The following is a 21,972-nucleotide window of genomic DNA, read 5'->3' as shown; positions in this document are numbered from 1 at the left end:
ACCTGTAGGAGATAAGATACTATAGAGTGGAAGCTTCGAAGCGATTTTTTAAAAATGTCACAAATTTTGATAAAAACCAATAACTTTAGGAAAGCATTGCGACTTAGTACAGTATTTTTCGCCGTATAAGACGCACTTTTTCTTCCCCAAAACTTGGGGGGAAAAGTTTGTGCGTCTTATACGGCGAATGCTCCTTCCTCTATGTGCCACGGCTCTCTGCCGCATACTCGCTTTTATAAGGTTGCGCCCATGCGTACTGACGTCACACGCACAGGGCGCAACCTTATAAAAGCACGGAAGCCGCAGGGAGCCGCGGCACAGAGAGGAAGACATCGCAGGAGCCGGAGGCCGCTGGGGGATAATGGAAGGTGCTTTGGAGCCCGGGGGGGGAAGCTGAAGTATGCTGTTTGTGCCGTGGGGGAGCTGGAGGATGCTTGGAGGCCCTGGGGGATGCTGAAGGATACTTGGGGGGGGGCCTGGGGGAAGCTGAAGGATACTTGGGGGGGGGCCTGGGGGAAGCTGAAGGATACTTGGGGGGGGGCCTGGGGGAAGCTGAAGGATACTTGGGGGGGCTCTGGGGGATGCTGAAGGATACTTGGGGGGCCCTGGGGAAGCTGAAGGATACTTGGGGGGCCCTGGGGAAGCTGAAGGATACTTGGGGGGGGCCTGGGGGAAGCTGAAGGATACTTGGGGGGGCCCGGGGGGAAGCTGAAGGATACTTGGGGGGGCCTGGGGGAAGCTGAAGGATACTTGGGGGGGGGGGGCGTGGGGGAAGCTGAAGGATGCTTGGGGGGGGCCTGGGGGAAGCTGAAGGATACTTGGGGGGGCCTGGGGGAAGCTGAAGGATACTTGGGGGGGGGCCTGAGGGAAGCTGAAGGATACTTGGGGGGGGCCTGGGGGAAGCTGAAGGATACTTGGGGGGGGGCCTGGGGGAAGCTGAAGGATACTTGGGGGGGGGCCTGGGGGAAGCTGAAGGATACTTGGGGGGGGCCTGGGGGAAGCTGAAGGATACTTGGGGGGGGGCCTGGGGGAAGCTGAAGGATACTTGGGGGGGGGGCCTGGGGGAAGCTGAAGGATACTTGGGGGGGGCCTGGGGGAAGCTGAAGGATACTTGGGGGGGCTCTGGGGGATGCTGAAGGATACTTGGGGGGGCCCTGGGGGAAGCTGAAGGATACTTGGGGGGGGGCCTGGGGAAGCTGAAGGATACTTGGGGGGGCCCCGGGGGGAAGCTGAAGGATACTTGGGGGGGCCTGGGGGAAGCTGAAGGATACTTGGGGGGGGGGGCGTGGGGGAAGCTGAAGGATGCTTGGGGGGGCCTGGGGGAAGCTGAAGGATACTTGGGGGGGGCCTGGGGGAAGCTGAAGGATACTTGGGGGGGGCCTGGGGGAAGCTGAAGGATACTTGGGGGGGGGCCTGAGGGAAGCTGAAGGATACTTGGGGGGGGGGCCTGGGGGAAGCTGAAGGATACTTGGGGGGGGGCCTGGGGGAAGCTGAAGGATACTTGGGGGGGGGCCCTGGGGGAAGCTGAAGGATACTTGGGGGGGGCCTGGGGGAAGCTGAAGGATACTTGGGGGGGGGCTGGGGGAAGCTGAAGGATACTTGGGGGGGGGGGCCTGAGGGAAGCTGAAGGATACTTGGGGGGGGGCCTGGGGGAAGCTGAAGGATACTTGGGGGGGGGGGCTGGGGGAAGCTGAAGGATACTTGGGGGGGGCCCTGGGGAAGCTGAAGCATACTTGGGGGGGGGACGCCTGGGGGAAGCTGAAGGATAGTTGGGGGGGGGGCCTGGGCGAAGCTGAAGGATACTTGGGGGGGGGGGCCTGGGGGAAGCTGAAGGATACTTGGGGGGGGGGCTGGGGGAAGCTGAAGGATACTTGGGGGGGCCCTGGGGGAAGCTGAAGGATGCTTGGGGGGGGGCCCAGAGACAATTAACTTTATACAGTTGATATAAAATATTTTGCTACAGTATTTGCTTCACAATCTTTTTTTTCTAGATTTTCCTCCTTTAAAATTGGGTGCGTCTTATAGGGCGAAAAAAATGTGGTAGTTTGGAGTAGACAGGCAGTTCTACCTATTCTGTATTCCCCAGAATCTGTTCTTTCCAGAAATGTATAATTTTCTGGGATAAACCTTCTGTTAGTGGAACTTTTGGCCTCGAAATCTAAAGTATGCAGCTTTCTGGAGCAGTGCTTTGGAAATTTGGTAATGTACTGCTGGGAGTTTTTGACCTATACTAGTGAGAAATCTCCATAAAACTATATATATTTGGTATTGGTACGTTCAGGAGACATGGGACTTTCCAAATCAGTTGTATATTTGTGCATAAAAATTTTTTTGTTTATATTATGGAAAATTTGATCTTTTTTTTTTCATTTTTAGACATTTAGAAGCCTACATCTTGTTACAGAATTGGAATTACACAAAAAGTCTACCATATTTTGAAAGCTTAGGTTGTCCTGGACAAAACAATATATTTTTTTCCTGGGTAAACAAAGTCCCCCCGAGGAAAGGCCCCTAAAGTGAAACAGTGCAAAATGTTCGAAAACTGTCTGGCAATACAAGTTCCGCTTTGACCAAAATGGCTGGCAGTAAAAGGGTTAAAATGGCAATTTTGTATTTAGGAGTACCCAATAACACATACTACTAAAAAAGGTTTATTTAGATGAAGCAGGGTTTTACCTATGAGCTTGTTTATGCAATATATTTTTATATTGGGGGTATAGTTTCCCTTAAGTGCTCTATGCTGTGAGACAACATACTGTAAATCAAAAACATTTAATGGGCTCAATGCGATCATTTTATTGGCTAAACTAAAAGATACTACAGGTATGTGATCCCTTATCCGGAAACCCGTTATCCAGAAAGCTCCGAATTACGGAAAGCTCGTCTCCCATAGACTCAATTTTAATCAAATAATTCAGAATTTTAAAACTGATTTCTTTTTGTCTCTGTAATAATAAAACAGTACCTTGTAATTGATGTAATTGCCACCTTCTGCCGTTCCTATCTCCAGGCAGAGGGTTGGGTGTGATGTCACCGGGAGGGGTGTGATGTCACAGGGGCGGGGTGGTGACTTCTCGGGGGGGAAGGGGTGACTGGGGTGGGGCTATGACATGGTAATCAGTAATAGGTCAGTTGCAACATCAATATCAGTGAGTCCTTCCTGGTTTTCCAAAATGGGAAAAACGGGCAGGCAGTTTTGCCCCAGACAGCCCTTCTGAAAACTGAACTGTCTTGGTCAAGACCAGACAGGTGGCAACCCTACCTGAAACCAGGGGCGGGCCAAGCCGACCCAGCGCCCTAGGCAACCCGGTCGGCAACCTCTCCACCCCCCTTCCTGTGAGCCCTGTGGAGGGGGGGGTCGCTATTCAAGATCATTGCCCCCACCGTGTAATGGCAAGGGGTGGGGGCAATGACAAAGTAGCACGGACTAGGGGTAGGCAGGAGAGGCTCCTGCCTGGTGCCCCCCAATCGTTGCACCCTTGGCAGCTGCCTCTTCTGCCCATCCCTAGTTACGCCCCTGCCTGAAACAGGTGAACTTGAAAGTTACAAAAAAATCTACATAAAAATAAAACTGGCCGGGCCAAGTCACAGGCGCACCCAAGGCAAAGCCCTTTCATCTCCCTGCCCCACGGCATGTGTGCGTTTGCTCCCACAGTGATACGCAGTGGGAAGAGGGGATGAGGGATGAGCGTCACGGGGGCCAGTGAGCGATGCGTGAGGCCTCTAGGGGTAGCCAGGCAGAAGAGGTAGGTGTCCTGGTACCCCCCCCACCTTTGCGCCCTAGACACATGCCTCTTCTGCCTATCCCCAGTTCCGGCCCTGCTGCTGCTGAGCAGGAAGCTTTTGTGCTTGAGGGAACACACACAAATGGTCCTGCAAGTCCAGCTGGCTTTGGTGCTACAACTCCCAGTACCCTGCATCCACCTTAGGGCAATGTATTATATCCATGGTACATAGTTTTAATGGGAAAGAGCAGGCAATGCAAGGGTACGTTCTGCTTAATTATACTTTAGCGTTGCCAAGATGCTTAAAAAAAGGTGCAGGTGTCCCTTTAACATGTCCCAAAACCTACAACAAGTATAAGTAGAATTAAGCTGCTTGTTGTGTGCTTCTTATATGCTTTGGGCCCAGGGCACTTTCACATTTGTCTGGTTGTACTGCCATATGTGTGTGTATCTGGGGGGATATTGTGATTATCTTTATCCTATATAGTAGCATCATGGGAGTTACAGTGACTATTCTGCTTATAGGTTATTATGAGACTGTCTAGTAAAGTCCAAATATTGCGAATCTTGTAGTGGTTTGTATGGGTTGATGTGTTAAAGGGACAGAGTCTGTGTGTTATTAGTATTTAAACAGAATGCATCTGTCTAGTGGAACCATAACCACCAAGGCAGATAGAGTGTATATATATATATATATATCTCATACAGATATCCTTACAGCAGAAATGTACAGATTGGCTGCCCTGCCTTGTCAGATTCTAGCATTATCTAACAATTACTCAAATTCTAGTTTTGATGCTTAATAGGATGACTTTAAATCCATCTTTGGCCATACAAATCCCCTGGAATGTAGGTCCTACACTCGCAGTTTGACTGCTAAAGCCCCCACTCCCTTTTGTCTGTGTAGGTCCCTATCCTTAGGCCTACAGCACATGGGGCAAATACAGACATTTTGACTCTTTGCTAAAAACTGATAATGCCCTGCCTTGTTAGTAATGGGGATCCCGGGAAAGTAGCAGCACCAGCGATTTCTGCACTCACACACACCCACATATAACATTCTGATTGTGTATCATATGCAAAGTGTGTGTAGAAATACATTTATTTACACAAGCATCTAATTAAATAACATTTAGCCAAGCAATGTTTGCTTATGGGGTTGTTTGGTTGGGGGGGGGGGGGGCTGTGAGTGGTGAAGGCCACAAGTAGCATTTGGGGACTTTGCCATACTGAAAATGACTAAATATTTGTTTTTAAGGGTGAGTTACAGCCGGATTTCCTTTTCACTCCTGAGTTAAGAACTGAGGCCTTATTTTTAATGCACAGCCCATTTTACAGCCCAACGCCTTGGTCATTTGAGATGCTGAATTGCCAGCCGAGAAAGTAGAAAGATATATCTACCCATTTTAACCTTTGGAAAATGTGTCCTTTGTGAATATATATCATACGTTTGCAGGCTCTTATGACACAATGCGTTGAAGGTGCTTATTTGTGCATAAGTATTCTTTTCATTGTGGGGTCTTTATATGCTATTGATCCATGTATATTGGGCATTAAACAGCACAGTAAACCCTGGAATTCATTTTTGGTTGTTTGATCTCGGTACAGGAGGGTTTGTGGGAGATATGATGTTGTAACATGGAGCTTTCATCTGATTTTATCTCCAGTCTGCTGCCCTGATGGAGGGGAGAGTGGAGCTGAAGGAGTGAGTAGAAGAGCTTGAGCACAAGTGCATCCAAGGAGAGACAGGCCGTGCTGGTAAGTAGTTATCCCCGGCTGGTATTTGTATAGTTCTACACATGTATCCCTACCCTCTGCTATAGGCAGCTCACTTATAGGGCACCTATCATTGAAATATATATTACCCCGCCCAACATGTGGGCTAATCACATTTAGTCCGGTTTGGAGGACAATACTATTTTGGGCAGATATTGCCCCTAGGAAGCGTCCTGCCGCCATGTTGAGAATTACTCATGTGCATAATGGGGAGAGTGCCAGTCAGCACATTATGCACTTGTACATGTGACACAGGATCAGCCAATTACTTGCCTGTTCTTATGTCACAAGTGTTTTCTGGCTTAAATATTATTTGCCTCCAACCGTTGTGTGGGCTCTTATAACCCACTCCTCCGGTAAGGGATCGATGTGTATTCATTGCGCCCCTGCTTTCCCCGCTGCTTGCTCCCTGTGAGCCCAGACTGCAGGTTGTTAGATGGGTTCTTTAGGTGCCAATAAGAGGCTGTGAGACTTTATTTCATGTTACTGGGAACTCGTCAGTGATTCTATGTCCGACCTATGGTGCACTCTGTACCTGCCTCCTATCTGCTGCTACAAAAATTCAAAAACTCCCTTGTTGCTAAGGTAATTTTGATCCTAGCAACCAGATAGCTGTTGTAACTGCAAACTGCAGAGTTTTTGAACAAATATTGAAATAATTTAAGAAGTACAAATAATAAAAATAAAGACCAATTGTAAATTATTTGAGAATATTTCTCTCTACATTATACTAAACATTTACTCAAAGGTGAGTAACCCGTTTAATATTATACAGCAGAAGATAAACATGATTGGATGCTGAATGTCCCTACAATGCAGCAATGTATCAGATTATTGTGTTGGGTGCTACTAGGAGACTAGGCTGGGCGCCCAGATTTTGCAGACGCTCAGGGGCAAGTTCTATATGTAACTTCCCTGAGGCCCCAGAAGCGTTGTAATGTCTCCCCATGCTGGTGTTTGTATCCAGCAAAGCTTGGAAGCTCTTTATTCTGCTCTTGTATAAGGCACGGTGCCACAGGGGTTCTGCCCGCTGCTGCTTCCTGGTACCTTTATCCTCATTCACACGCACCTGGTTCCGATGGCACCGGCAGGACTAGGGATCCATATATTATGAAATGCGAATGGATTTGACACATATAAAAGAGTTATCTGTGTGTCAGAAATCAGAAGGATTTACCTTCCCCTCAGTATGGGGGTTCCATAATGTCATTATTACTCACCTGCTAATATTCTGTGTACCCAGGAGAAATGGTGCCATAGTAACCCTACAGGGACTGGTTTAGGCTTTGTACCCACAGGTACCTTCTCATCTGCCCAATGAATATTGTATAATGCATTTTACCCTTCAGTGATTGGGGCTCAGGGCTGGAGAGTGAGGGAAGGGCAGAGCCAGTTTGCTCATGTGCATTACATTCCCTATGGGGGGGCACCGGATGAGCCAGACTGTGGGTGAATGGGATCCATTCCTCATACTACGTAATATTACAAAATGGGCAATATCTCTATGCAGTGAGAATCCTTTTATAAGGATTTGCTGTGTGATACATTCACATGTCAGTATCACATTCAATTCTGGTTTCTTTTATAAATGATCTTATCTTTACCCTCAGCTTTTCCATGCCTGTATGTGCCAGTGGGGGGCACTGAGCGTACAGCCTTCATGCCATGGTGGGAGGATCCCAAGAATGCCCATTAGAACCTCAGTCTGTGAGCCCAGTATGAGAATGCTCTGGGGAGCAGCCATACCCGCACGAGGACTTCTCCCACTCCCTCCCCTTCAATGTGTTACCCCTGTCAAATGAGCCCAGTTACCAAAATAAAGACACACAGAGCCGCTTGGTGGTAAATCTGTGTAAGTCACAGCTTTATTGTTGATAAACATAATACATTGCGCTTTTTTATTGGTCCTGAGGAAGGCAAAAAAAAACCTCTGAGAAGCTTTGGCCAATCTGCTTAATTAGAGGGAAAAATTCCTTCCTGACTCCTCAACGGCAATCGGATTTGCTCCCAGGATCAATGCGCCATATTAAACCAAAGAAATGGGAGAGATGGAAACAACAGGGAATATGGCAGAATACACATGGCCGCCATTAAGCTGCTAGATGAATAGTGCATTCCTTTCCATTCCATTGGACCCCAGGCAGCCTGCAGACCCCGGCTTCTGCAGTCTGAGGGATGGAGTGAAAAGGAATTAAGGGGGATGCACTGCTGTTGGAACTGCAGTGTAAGCAGGGGGCCACCGCTGGTGGAAGAAAGAGGGGAAGACAGCAATATGGCAGCATACACAGAGAACCATCAAGCCACAAGGTGAATACAGCATTCCATTGGACCCCAGGCAGCCTGCAGACCCCGGCTTCTGCAGCCTGAGAGGTGGAGTGAAAAGGAATCCAAATGACTTTGTGGCTTAAGGGTGCTGTTATGTATAAAACCATATAATGGATTGAGTAGGGGGCACCGCAGGTGGAATAGTGGCGGCTGGAAGGGGTAGCACCACTGGTGGAATGTGTTGGGCAGTAGTGGAGGCACAGCTGGTAGAATTCGGTTGTTCTTACCTACTGCTAATGAGGGTACCTAGACAGAGGTGCAACTGTACTTGGTACCCAGGAAATTGGTAGTGGTGCTGTCAGTAGGTGCCTTTTCCAATATGTTTGAAGGGCCATAGAGAGAAGAGAGAGAAGCATAGATTTTATACGGCACCTTAATATCTCTCGTTGTCCCGCATCAGGATGGCCTTGTTGACAGCCTCTAGTTCTTTATAGAGGCCTTTTAGGTGGGCTTTAATATATTTATAGTCCCCTCGGAACTCGGCCTTGAGAAGGAATCGCCACCATTTTGTTATTTGGATGCAATCCCTTGCCATCCACAGATCGTAAAGGGCCATCTTGATGTCACCCGTTATCTGGCCCCTAATGCCCTCCAAATAGGGGCCTGCGCGTGGATCCTCAAAATCCCTGATCTCAAAGACATCCAGATGAGGGGGGATCCAAAATGAGATCTAGAGAAATGCAGGAAACAAGAAGACATTAAGTTTAATCCCAGTGATAATAATGAGAGTGACAATTAGCCCAAATAGCACAGCAATGTGTATTTATTACCACTATGGGCGCTTACCTTTCCATAGCGGTACTCATAGTACTGCCTGCTACTGGCACTCATGCCCATCTCTGCTGCCCCTGTAATATAAAAGAGAGATTTGGGAAGGTTAGAGTTAATGTAAAAAGATGTCCTTTTTCAACCTCATCTACTATATAATACATATTCCAGAGGGGAAAATACAGGTTCCTTACCAGATGACCCACAAGGGGCCGGCAGGTTCTTCTTCTTCCTCTTCTTCTTCTTCTTGTTCTTCTACTCTTGATGGATGTTTTAGTCTTTAAAAAGACTTTTCTGCGTCGTCGTCTTTATCTGCTGCTGTGTCGCTGGGAGTCACTGCAAATCACTGCAAATCACTGCAAATCGCTCGAGTCGCTCAAATCGCTCGGATATTTCACTTTATGGGGAGAGAGATAGAGAGAAGAGACTGTAAGCTCTTTTGAGTCGGACCCTCTGTGCCATTCATAGCAATACATACTGGGGTTCCCTTTCTGTATCATTCCCAGTGGTACTGCGCTACTGAATATGTTTCCTGCTCAATGGGGGCTTCTCATAACCCGCTTTGCTCTGATAAGTTCCCCTGCACCCATAACACAATGGATCCTTATTTTAGGCATTAATTCTGATTTGTGCTATTGTCTTTATTCTCATGGCTTCCCTTATTCACCATCCACTCTAGTGCTGAGACCAATAACTGTTGCTAGGATGATTGGGACTCTAGTAACCAAATGACATTTGGTATTAACTGCTAAAGAGAGGCAGAGTAAACACCAAACACCAAACACACATTGCCCTAGAACTATAACCACAGAGGATGCTGGGAATCGTAGTCCAGGTTTTAGACCCCATCATTGGTTTGTCCCCTCTGAAGTTGTACCCCCTGTACCCCCATGGCTGCTTTTTGGGAAAATGCAAAGATGCCTAAAATGAATCCCCTTTTCCTGCTTGTCAAGCAAATGTAATTTGAAAAGACAAACTGACATTTCCAATAGACAGCTTCATGACAAGCATCTGCCCAGGCAAATGGAGGCAATGGGGGGCCAATTTGGGGATTTTTTGAGCCAAAGGGGTAATTTTGGGAGCTTTGGCCCTACTCCCCAAGCTACTATAAATCATTGGTGCCAAACCACCCCAAATTGCCCCTTGTATTGTTGTTGTTTTTTATATGCCCCCCCCCTGCCCCAGTGTTGGTATCTGCTGCACTTACCTCTGAAACCAGAAATGAAATAACTGTCACTGTCACGAGACATGACATCACCTTCCCTAACAGCTTTCAGCCAATCAGAGCTGCACAAGAAGTGTTATCAACAGTCATAATGCATGGTATGCCAGTAACTGGCAGCCAATCACATACTCAGGTACATATGTGATAGTGTTTGGCTGCATGGGGAGACTTGTGACCAATCAAACTCGCCCTTACTGATTCACATAAAAACAAACAAAAGCATCCTTAGAACCAGGGCCACCATCAGAACTCACAGGGCCCTGAATGGACTCTACCTGTCAGGGGAGGGTCAGCCACCTTGCCCCAGCAACCTCACCGCCGTGTGTGTGCCATGGGGGGGTCATTACCCTGCAATGACAAGTGGGGAAGCCATTACAAGGGTGCACGGACTAGGGGTTGGCAGGAGAGGTACATGCCTGGCGTCCCCCATTGTTGCACCCTAGGCAGCTGCCTCTTCTGCCTCCCCCTAGGTCTAGCCCTGTAAACAAATAAGTAGTCCCTTACAACCCCCCATACATGGGACACAACCAAAAAGGCCCATCCATAAGGTACATTAGTTCCAAAAAAATAGCTAAAGAAATCAGAATATTATCAAGCTCTTGACAGCTCCAGGCCTGATGGCTGCCAGACCATGTTTCCTATAGTATTTATTGGAAGATTCTTCCCAGACTTTTTTCTCAGTAAAAAATGACCTACAAAATACATGTATATTACTTTCCAAAAACATAACAGAAATCACAACTTGTATTTAGAGGGGAATTTATTAGCTTTCATATTTTTTCCATGATTTTTTTTTTTCTTTTTAGCTTAAACTCAAATTTTTCAAGGAAAAGAAGCATGCTTTTCAGCCATTTTTTAAGCATAAAAATCACTAATACAGGTATCGGACCCCTTATCCAGAAACACATTATCCAGTTCCAAATTACAGAAAGGCCGTCTCCCATAGACTCCATTTTAATCAAATAATTCACAGTTTTAAAAAGTATTACCTTTTTCTTTGTAATAATAAAACAGTACCTGTACTTGATCCCAACTAAGATATAATTACCTCTTATTGGGGCAGAACAGCCCTATTGGGTTTATTTAATGGTTAAATGATTCCCTTTTCTCTGTAATAATAAAACATTACCTGTACTTGATCCCAACTAAGATATAATTACCCCTTATTGGGGCAGAACAGCCCTATTGGGTTTAGTTAATGGTTAAATGATTCCATTTTCTCTGTAATAATAAAACAGTACCTGTACTTGATCCCAACCAAGATATAATTACCCCTTATTGGGGGCAGAACAGCCCTATTGGGTTTATTTAATGGTTAAATGATTCCCTTTTCTCTGTAATAATAAAACAGTACCTGTACTTGATCCCAACTAAGATATAATTAACCTTATTGGAGCCAAAACAATCCTATTGGGTTTAGTTACTGTTTTAAATATTTTTTTAGCAGACTTTATAGGTAGGAGATCTGAAATACAGAAAGACTCCCTTATCTGGAAAACCCCAGGTCCCGAGCATTATGGATAACGGGTCCCATACCTGTACATCTAAAAGCTGTGGATTTTCTGTAGAAGTTAATGAGGAGTTTCCCTAGACAAATTACAGCATTTTTTAATTTCATTAAAATGGGAAATGTTTGGTCTTTCCGTTTGTGCTTTTTAAATTTGGATTTTCTAATAAATGACTGACATTTATGAAAATGAGTTTCGTTGTGGTTTCAAAAAACTCTGTAACAAAAAAATCCGAATGCGGATAAATGACCCCCGAAGATGAAGAAAATATCCTGGGCAGCTGGTTACATTCGAAACCCTAGGGCATTTCTTTCTGGCTACATGTTTTGTAACTCTGGGAGGTTTATATAGCATATAGCATATGTTTGCTTTTTTTTCTATCTTGTAAAAATTCTACTGTGTAAGGCCTGAGTGAGGCTACCAAAAGGGAGGGGACTGGAGGTGCTACAACTGTATGGACGTTTGGCCATACTTCCAACAGAATAACTCAAAATAATACACAAAAAAGGGGGGTTGTGGGAGCACTCCAAGGCTTAGTATAATGTACCAGTGCAATGGGGGTGCAAGTGATCTGGTCAAATTAGCTACAAGCATAGTAAGGTCAGAGGATTGATCCATGTACATTGCCCAGTCCCCTGTCTCACAAGTAATTTAGTATCTATGCCAGGGCATGTATTCCAAGCGCCAGGGGGTTTTTAGTTACAAAGTTATGAATATAAATTTGGTAAGTGTCATGATCGGTAACCCAAAACCCGAACATTTGCCAAGGTTCTGAGCAATCAATAGGTTGTAGTATATAAAGCCAGGAAAAAAAGAAAAAAATCAAAATATGGTGCAGTATTCTTTGTAGGGCTATTCCACCTTTCTGTGTTACTATAGATACAGGGAAGAATGTGTTCCTACACCCTTTTCATGCAGATAGAAAGTGGTGTAATTGATCTGTAACTTTGGGGCACTCTATATGGTAGAAGTGGGCACTCACAAACTTCAAGAACTTTCTTTCCTTTAATAAATCCCATTTTTATTTAAACAGCAGACTTAAAATTCTATAAAACAGGAGTGCTATATAGCATAAAACCTTTTTATTAATATATAGATTGCCACACTCACAATTTAAAAGCCATCATAATGCTTTAAACCAGTCCCTCCAAAGGTGTCCGCATCTGTTACGCTCAGGTTCTGAGCGAGCAAGGGAACCAGGTCGTAGGAGGAGGACTTCTACTCCCTATTGTCTGTGTAGGTCCCTAACCTTTGGCCTACAGCACATGGGGCAAATACAGACATTTTGTCTCCTTGTAAAAACTGATAATGCCCTGCCTTGTTAGTAATGGGCATCCCGGGAAAGTAACAGCACCAGCGATTACATCTTCTGTGGGAAAATAACCAACATTGGGGTTTTATATTATTTTCATTCCTGCTAATATCATAGAAACTACCAGACTGGAATAAACATTCACATATACACACATACACTCACATATACACACTCACATATACACTCACACATACAGACATATACACTCACACATACAGACATATACACTTACACACACACTCACATACACAAATAAACTCACACTATACTATAGCACTGGAGTCATTTGTTGCTTGTACATAACATTCTGATTGTGTATCATATGTAAAGTGTGTATATAAATACATTTATTCCGGAAGGCAACAGTTATATACTTAGACAGACAACTTCAATCGCTGCTAAAAAATAGGCTCTGAGTGCCAATTTGGTAACCAAATGGGTGGGAATTGATAGATCGGAGTTGTAAAAAGTTGATGTATACTGAATGGGCTAGAAGTTGAGATGTGATAGTTTTTCGTCACGATTCTAACATAAGTCGCCGATTGATTCCGTTACCTTTGAAATAACCAGCCACATTGAGTGATTAATAGCTAACGCCCTGGTAGGTCTGTATATACAGATTGAGTGCTAACAACGGGCGGGAAGAGCTCTATGGGGAGAAACTAGTTTTAAGGTACACCGGGTGCATTAGGAGGGCTTCCTTTTGAGTAACAACATTTAAAATGCCAAGCGATTTTGAGGAAATGATCATGGGATATTAATATTGAACCTTACATTTGGGGGGTGAAGCGCTCTATGATAAGCTAATGATGGGGTCAGTGTTTGGAATCTGCAGCCTTAAACCCATGCGCGTCTCGTCAAAACCACAGGTCAGGGTAGATTTGTAATTTGTGCTAGCGGCATATTGTGACCTTGTAGTTGAATTGTGTTGCGCCAGGTGACGGGTAAGGTGAACTTTACTCTTGTGTCGCGTTTCGGGAAGCTTAGAGGTAATTATAATATGACCGGGTAGGCCATATGGGTGACACCACCTAATCGAACGGAGAGGCTGTGGAGAGTGTGGAATCGATCCCCATCGCTTTGGGACTTCGTAATTAATTGCGGTATAACAATTTACTTACGCTAAATTAGGGAGCGTATAAAGCTTCATTGTATGTATGCTTCTTATGTTTTGGTGAATTTTTGATATCACATTGATGTACACTATGAAATGTGTACATTAGAACACGCATCCCTCTGAATGTACGGTATGAATAAAGACATGACATGAAGCGTCGTTACAACTAGATGCTTTATTGATGTGCAACAAGAATTTAGGTGGTACCGATATATAAAAAATGAGTTCGATTAATGCATAAGTATAGTTACCAATGTGTAAAATACATCCAGTTTTGAGGTGAAGGATTATCGAGATGTGTAGTTGATACCACGGCAAACCCTGGGATCCACCGGATGCTGTGATTTGTGGAGCAGTGAAAGGTTAATTTATCCAGTATACTACCATTATGACCGCCGATTAATCTGTTAGTAAAGAGCGATCCGAATACGTAGTTGAACCGGAGCCAATTAGATATCTTCCGGAGCTGTGATTGTTTAGTTAACAAAGCATACTCAATAAATCTACATATTACTTACCGCAACCTGATTGTATTTGTGACTGTAATATGAGCGCAACATAACAAACACAAGTGGTAATATACCCAATCTATCCCGCCCGGATAATTGAAAAAAATCCCAGCATTGCTGACAGTCGAAGAGTTTTTTTCCCCCCATAAATACCAAGGACAAAAGTGATACATATATATGCAGAAGGGTATAACACCTACCGGGTATTGTGGGAACTTACCTATTGTTAAGTATAGTCAGTGATTATATGTGTTGAAACTCCCTTCAAGATTTCACGCATGAATGAAAAGTCAGGAGAAATATTCTCCACATTTGCCTCTGCTTTGAAGGACAGTTAGATTTTTTATAATACCGTATATTCTCGAGTATAAGTCGATCTGAATATAAGCCGAGGTACCTAATTTTGCCTAAGAAAACTGGAAAAACGTAGTGATTCGAGTATAAGCCTAGGATTATATGTGATGCATGGATCCTGTTTACTAGATACAACACAAGCATCCATTGCAAAGAAACAAGGACACATATATCTGTTTTAGTACAAGGATAAGGACCTGGTTTGCAGCACAGCTTACCAAAGCTCATATCAAATGTAAAAAAACAGACAGGAAAAGCCAAGATGAAGGCCAAGAGTGAAGGATGGTATCAGATTTCTGTCAATCTATAGAAGAACTTGGCTGGGCCTTGAACAGTATGGAGAACAGAAAAGCTGCTACCAAAGAGGACAACTTATTTTACATAAGTGACTGATTGGGTATCCGTCTCTGCACAGGTTACCCACGGACTACCAACAGCACCAAAAGAGCAACCAATAATTACTATATATCTCAAAAAGATACAAACAAAAATTAAAAACACCTAACTTTTTATTTTAAAGGTAGATTTATTACATTTAAACACACAAGCCAGAAGATAAAAGAGAGAAATGTAAAAGCCACAATATGTATACCTGCAGAGCACACAATAACTAGTTGGCAAATACATCACTAACAAACTGCTAGTACAAAACTAGACAACAAATAGGAGCATATACACACACATCACATATTTTCTCTCTCTCTCTCTCTCATATATATATATATATATATATATATATATATATATATATATATATATATATATATATATATATAATCTATATATATATATATTATATAGATATAAAAACATGATGGACCACCACTCCTTGGTCCCCCCTTGGGACCTTTGTCAGCATTTCTGTACAAACAATAACATGCATTAAAAGTATACAATTTGTGGTGTAAAGTGTTTACTTTAATATATTTCCATCTGTAAGTAAAGCACAACAACCCCAGCAGCCCATGCAAGTACTAACACCGCAGGTTTGGAGACTAGGGATGCCCCTCAGACGGCCCTACAATTGCTGATAGAGACCGGATCCCGTATGGGCTGCTTCAACGTATCTCATTTTACATGGAGTACAACTTCCCACAAAACTACTTTCCCCTTCATAAACCGCCAACTACACAGGGAAACGCCACTCACCTGGGCTCCCTTCCCATAGTTACACAGGCCTAAGAACCACAAACACTTGTATCTGTGTTGGCCGCACGGAACACTGCTCACGCTGCAGCCTTCTACTGCCGGATGGACGGGCGTGTGTGCTCTCGTGCGCACACGTGTTGTTTTTATTTTTAAGTAAAACCGCAGCCCACCCAAGGTGGCACATAAGTGATTTTCTGGTAGGTGCCTAACAAACTGGCACCCACAGTGATTTGTACTTCTAGTCTCCAATAGCCCATTACAGGTTGCCAGCAAGAAGCCATCTGTGGGTCAGTCACAACTCCCTGCACTTCAACAACCTTTAGCTGTCAGCCATACACCTTGACTTGCAGTTCAAACAACAGCTGGAGGGCTGCAAGTTACAATATATAATAAAAACACCCAACAACTGCTACACAACAGAATCTGCAGGTTGCACTTGGCTTCTCCAGGGAGCCTTCTAATATCGGGGGTGGCCCAGGGCAAGTTCCCTGTCTGCCTCCCCTGACCTACGGCTCTCCATCTGTAGCCTAAGGACAACTTCTGGCTTCTGAGAGCAGATGGCTGAGGCTGCAGGTGAAGAGCCGCATGTAGTCCCTGCCTGTATGACAGCATCCGAGACCTGTCAGAGCAAGTGAGTCCATTCAGGTCACATGTAGACAATTGGCTGAACGCTCTGCAGACAGGTGAACCTTGTGTGTTTCCCATGAATCCCCACAACGGGGCCTACGGCTGCCCTGGGCCTCGGACACACATTAGTGCAAGTGATGGACTCCCTTTCTCTGTGTGTAAGTCAAGTCTCCTCTCAGCGGCCCGTCCCACGCCTTCTCCTCTCTCTTTCCACTTACTCTCACTCAACACCTCCACCAGATCTGCACAGATTTCACACATCGTTCGTGAAGGGACCGCGTCCCGAGCATGGATGGTGCTGATTGCGGCCCCGCCAGCCGGTGTTTGTGAAATGGCGGCTGGAAGGCCTGGGGACGTTTCTGAGGGGGAGGGGACGAACAGTAAAGCCGAGAATTGCAATTTAATTTGACAGAAGTGTGATTGACTTGGAGTTACATTGTGTTGTTTAAGTGTTCCCTTTATTTTTTTGAGAAATGTATTTAAACACAAGCATGTAAATAAGCAACATTTAGCCAAGCAATGTTTGCTTATGGGGTTGTTTTTAAAGGGTTTTTATTTTGCATTTTAATACAAAACATTAACATACAAACATGTAACATTAAACATCATGTGGTTTTACAACATGTTGTCTTGGTTTCGTAAGATCGCACATTCATTGTCATTTGCTATTGGCGTTGTCCGGGGTAGTGGACCGTGTAGCGGGGCTGTCCCCTGGGGCATATGGGGGGGTAAAGGGGGGAGGCACAATTCTGTCCGTAGCGTCTATCCAGTTCCTCCAAACTTTTTCATATGTCTGGGGGCACCCTCTTGCAATATATGTGAGTTGGAATAGAGGTAGTAACGTTCTTATGAGGTTTAGCCATCTACCTAGTGTGGGAGGATCTTGGGCCAACCAGTGCAACAGTATACATTTCCTGGCATAGAACAATAGGCTGCGAAAAAGGGTTCTCATGTGAACTGTTGGGGTGAGGTCGTCTGCCACTCCCAGTAGGCAGACCTTGGGTGTTAGGATATTTGGGAGGGAGGTTTTCTCTTGGATGTAGCTCATTACTTGCGCCCAGTAGGATTGAATGGTCTGGCATTGCCAGATGAGGTGTATGTAATTTGCCTCTGGGGCATTGCATTTGGGACACCTGGAGGATTCGCACCTGCCCATACGAAGTTGTCTCAGGGGGGTTATGTGAAGTCTGTGTAGGATCTTAAATTGTATCAATCTGTCTCTAGTTGAGACTAGGTAGTCGTAGGCTTTGCCAGTGGCTTCATCCCAGTCATCGTTATCTATGTCTGGGAAGTCCCTGTGCCACATTGTGTAGGCTATGCTAAATGGGGATTTGACTGTAGCCAAGAGAATCACATATAGCGTTGTGGTAAGTTTTTTGGTTGAGGGGCTTCGGAGTGCCAGTTCTACATTGGATATGGTAGGGCGTGTTATTGTTCCCCCAAATTGTGCTTGGAGGGCCTGCCTTTGTTGGAGGTACCATGGGAGTGTTGTTTGGGTTTGCGAGTGTTTGAATTGGTCCCTTGGTGCTAGCGCACCTTCTACTAGTATGTCTCCCAGTGTACAAATCCCCCAGGTGGACCAGATTCTATATGGTAATATTTGTTTGAAGTGGGAGAGGTGGGAGTTGGCCCAGAGTGGTAGTCCAGGGGAGGGAAGGGGGAGTTTTAAATGGCACAGTTTTAGTGCAGCGAGCCAGGCTTTGTATGGCGTAAGCATGATTGGGTGTGATGTAAGGATGTCTGCTGGTTTCCGGAAAGGTATATATGTTAGTGATTCTGTGGAGCTCGCTATTGTGGCTTAGAGGGGGAAGTTGGGGTTCGAGGGGTCTGGGTTCAGTCACCATTGGATGTAATATATTTGTGATGCAAGGTAGTATAGGTACCAATGTGGAAGTCCCAGATCACCCTCTGTGACCGGTGCTCTGAGTTTGGTTCTAGCAAATCGGGCTGTTCTACTTGCCCATAGGAATGCTGTTTGTGCAGCATCCAGGGTATCGAAAAATTGTTTGGGGATTGTGGTTGGGGAATTGTGGAAGATATAAAGGAACTTTGGGAGGAAGATCATTTTTATCAAGTTTATCCTACCCCAAATAGTGAGGGGTAGGTTGGCCCATATTGTTAGTCATTCTTTCATTGTTTTGAGGATGGGGTCTAGGTTGTTTGGGAGAAGGGCCTCTATTTTCCTATGGACTACCACTCCGAGATATTTAAAGGAGTTTACCCAGGTAAGCGGGGTGGGGGGAAAGCTGTTGGGGTCAATATCTTCGTCAATTGGGAATACACTGGATTTCTCCCAGTTTATTTTTAGGCCAGAAAAGTTACCAAATTGTTTCACAACCTGTAGTACTGTTTGAAGGGGTTCCCCTGGGTTGTCCAAGAATAGCAATACATTGTCTGCATAGAGCGATATACGCTCTTCAACTCCCCCCAGTCTCAGACCCGTAATACCCTGGGACTGTCTTATTTTGATGGCTAGGGGCTCTATGGCCAGGGCAAACAGTAGTGGCGATAGGGGGCAGCCTTGTCGTGTGCCTCTGGCTAGGCTGAATTCTGGGGATGTATAGCCGTTAACTCTCACTTTCGCTGTTGGTGATTGGTAGAGTAGCCTTACCCACTGTATAAACTGTTCGCCCAGGCCATATCCAGCCAGGATTTCCAATAGGTATGGCCACTCTATTGAGTCAAAGGCTTTTGCCGCATCCAAAGAGACTACAGTGCGGGAGCCTTTGTTTGAGTGGTCGGAATGTATGTTGGTGAACAACCTGCATATATTTACATCTGTGGACCTGTTTGGCATGAATCCAGTTTGATCTGGATCAATTAGCTCCTCAATTATGGGTCTGTTCAATTGTGTGGCACTACGTGGAGTTAGTTTAGGTAAGGGTAAATCCTTTGTGTATTCTGAGAGTTGGCCTGATGTGTAGGTGGCTTTGGTGGCGTATAGTTGTTGGTAGTATTGGGCAAAGGTTTGTGCTATTTGTGGGGGGTCAGTGACAGGTGTTCCCGTAGGGGTGTTTATCCTGGGGATGATGTTGGAGGGTGTTTGGGTTTTGGACAGGTAGGCAAGGATTTTCCCATTTTTCTCCCCTTTGTCGAATGTTTTTTGGGTGTGAGTAGTTTCTTTTGGGTCATTTGGGTTCTAGTTTCTTCCAGGGCAGCTTGTGCTGCCCTGAAGTTCTGAAGGGTGTCTGGCCCGGGGTTGGAGATGTATGTCTCCCCGGTTTTTGATAGGTTTTGTTGCCTATCTTTTAATTCTTGGGCTGCTGCCTTCCTAACTCCAGTGATGGCTGATATCAGGGTGCCCCTTAGTGTTTCTTTGCATGCCTCCCATACTATCTCTGGCGATGCTGTGTCTGGGTTGACTGCCCAGAACTCTGTCAGCGCATTTTCATTTTGTTCTTTTATTGAGGTGTGGGATAGCCAGATGGGGCTTAGGTGCCAGAGTTTTGTAGCTGGGTTTTGGGCTAGGTTAAGTTGAATCAACAAGGGGGAGTGGTCCGACATCGTTCTTGGGATGTATTCTATTTTTGTCACCCAGGGCAGCAGGTCTGTTGATGCAAGTGCCAGGTCTATGCATGATAAAGTGTTATGGGTTGCGGAAAAACAGGAGTAGACTCGTTGACCAGCATACTTCCATCGCCAAATGTCTGTAAGATTCATGGCTTGGACCCATTGGGGGAATTTGGGGGTTGTTTGGGGGCCTGGGTGTAGTCTGTGGAGGATGGGGTCTATTAGAGCATTGAAATCACCCAGGAGGAGTATTGGGGCTGGGGAGAATTATGCTATTTTGGCCATAACGGTGTCTAGGAGGTTGTGGTCAAATGGGGGGGGGGGGGGGGGGGATATAGATATTCACCAGGGTGATTGGTTGGTTGTGGATGGTACAGCTAATCAGGACATATCGGCTATAGTGGTTTGCGGTGAGGGCATTTAGGTTAAAGTGTATACCTTTGCGGACCAGTATGGAGGTGCCCCTGGCATGTGAGGAGAAGGTGGAGTGGTAGGTGTGAGCTATCCACAGTCTCCTCAATGCCCTCAATCTTTGGCCTATTAGATGGGTTTCCTGGAGCAGCACAACGTCAGGGGTATATTTCTTAATGTAATCGAACATTAGTGCTCTTTTAAATTTGGAGTTCAAGCCCCTGACGTTCCAGGAGATCAATCTAAGTGGGGTCCCCATGACTGAGTTGGTCCTTTTGTATGACCCGGGTTGGGTACCTGTTTGTGCATTGAGCAGCGCTATCTGTTGTGTACCATTTATGAAACCAGCATGAGTAATAACTATATACATACCATAACTTGCCCGTAACTCCCTTCCCTCCCGACCTGACCGGAAACTTGGCAGGTATTATTCCCATAACTGAACAGGGTTGAGTGTGTTCACCAACGGGCGAACTATTTGTTTAGTAGTGGGCTCGAGTATTGAGCTCTTGTGGCACCATATTTGCCATCGTGTGTGTCTTGGCGAGTTCTCAGCGGCTTGTGGGTGCAGCAGTCAATGCATATTAGAGGGGTACTTGCGGGGTAGGGGGCAGTCTGTTCCTCTGTAGCTTGTGGATTTGTGTTCCCAATGTGTGCTGTGGGTTGGCGGCCCCTGCTGCAGTTTAGTGTGTCCCCAGTCGTTGCGTGTTCCATGCAGACGGTTCTGTCGCGGTCCTGGCTGGTTGTCCCAGGGGTGGATCCGTCCCTCGTCTCGTGGGGTAAATCGTTCCCACTGGGCGGTGGGTTCTAAGGGCCTTGCTTCTTAGGCTGGGGTTCGTGCAGCGTGTGGGTCCTTTGGCTTTCCTTTGTTGGGCCCCCTGGCCCTGATTCAGTTTGTGCCTCCAGTTGGGGGGGCAGGTGGGTATCAGGTGTTAACCTGGCTTGTGAGAGGGGACTGGTGGGTGCTCTCCGGTGGGGAGAGTGTCTATTGACCAGTAGAGTTGGTTTGACAGTTCAATTTTTCCCTTGTCTGTTCCCCTTGTTTCCCCCTTATTTTATGGCTGCGGTGTGTTGCAGTTCAGTTCTTTGCACCGCTGTGTTTAGGGGGGTGCGAGATCCCAGAGTGCGGTGAATGTTGTCATTGTGCATGTGGGTGCAGGCACATTTTGTGTAGTTGTGGCTGTTCAGTTCTGGCGGTTGGGGCTAGCTCTTTGTGGGGGACCCCTTTGAGTGTCAAGCCAGTCATTTTCTTCTTGTGGGGATGTAAAAACCAGTGTCCTTCCCTCTGCTTGGACCCGTAGTTTTGCTGGGTAAAGCATGCCGTATTTGTAATTGGCTTCCCTTAGTCTGCGCTTAGTTGCCCTGAATGTACCTCTCTGGCGTTGCAGCTCAGCGGAGTAGTCCGGGTATGCCGATACGCGTTTCCCTTCCCACCATTACTATTGGGTCTAGGCGTGCCGTCTGGAGGATGGCGTCCCGATCTTTGAAGTTTAGTAGGCGGATCAGGAAGGGTCTAGGGGGGCTTCCCGGTGGAGGGCTTCTACCTGGTACGCGGTGTGCTCGCTCAACCGCGAAGAACGGTGACAGGTTTGCTGTTGGGTAGGAGTCTTTCAACCAGCGTTCGGCAAATGTTACTGGGTCCGCTCCCTCGAC

General features: G+C 45.8%; 1 long non-coding RNA gene across 1 annotated transcript in view; it reads left to right on the top strand.

Annotated features, from left to right (window-relative positions):
- The window catches only part of LOC101732864, a 65,730-nt gene that overhangs the window by 29,339 nt on the left and 14,419 nt on the right, over positions 1-21,972 (top strand). Inside the window, exon 3 of the long non-coding RNA XR_004222265.1 lies at positions 5,393-5,483. This is a non-coding gene — a long non-coding RNA (uncharacterized LOC101732864). The remainder of the gene's footprint in view (positions 1-5,392; positions 5,484-21,972) is intronic.

The sequence above is a fragment of the Xenopus tropicalis genome, chromosome 4 (assembly GCF_000004195.4).
Source record: "Xenopus tropicalis strain Nigerian chromosome 4, UCB_Xtro_10.0, whole genome shotgun sequence".
Taxonomy (NCBI): domain Eukaryota; kingdom Metazoa; phylum Chordata; class Amphibia; order Anura; family Pipidae; genus Xenopus; species Xenopus tropicalis.
This window is presented reverse-complemented; position numbering and strand designations above follow the sequence as displayed.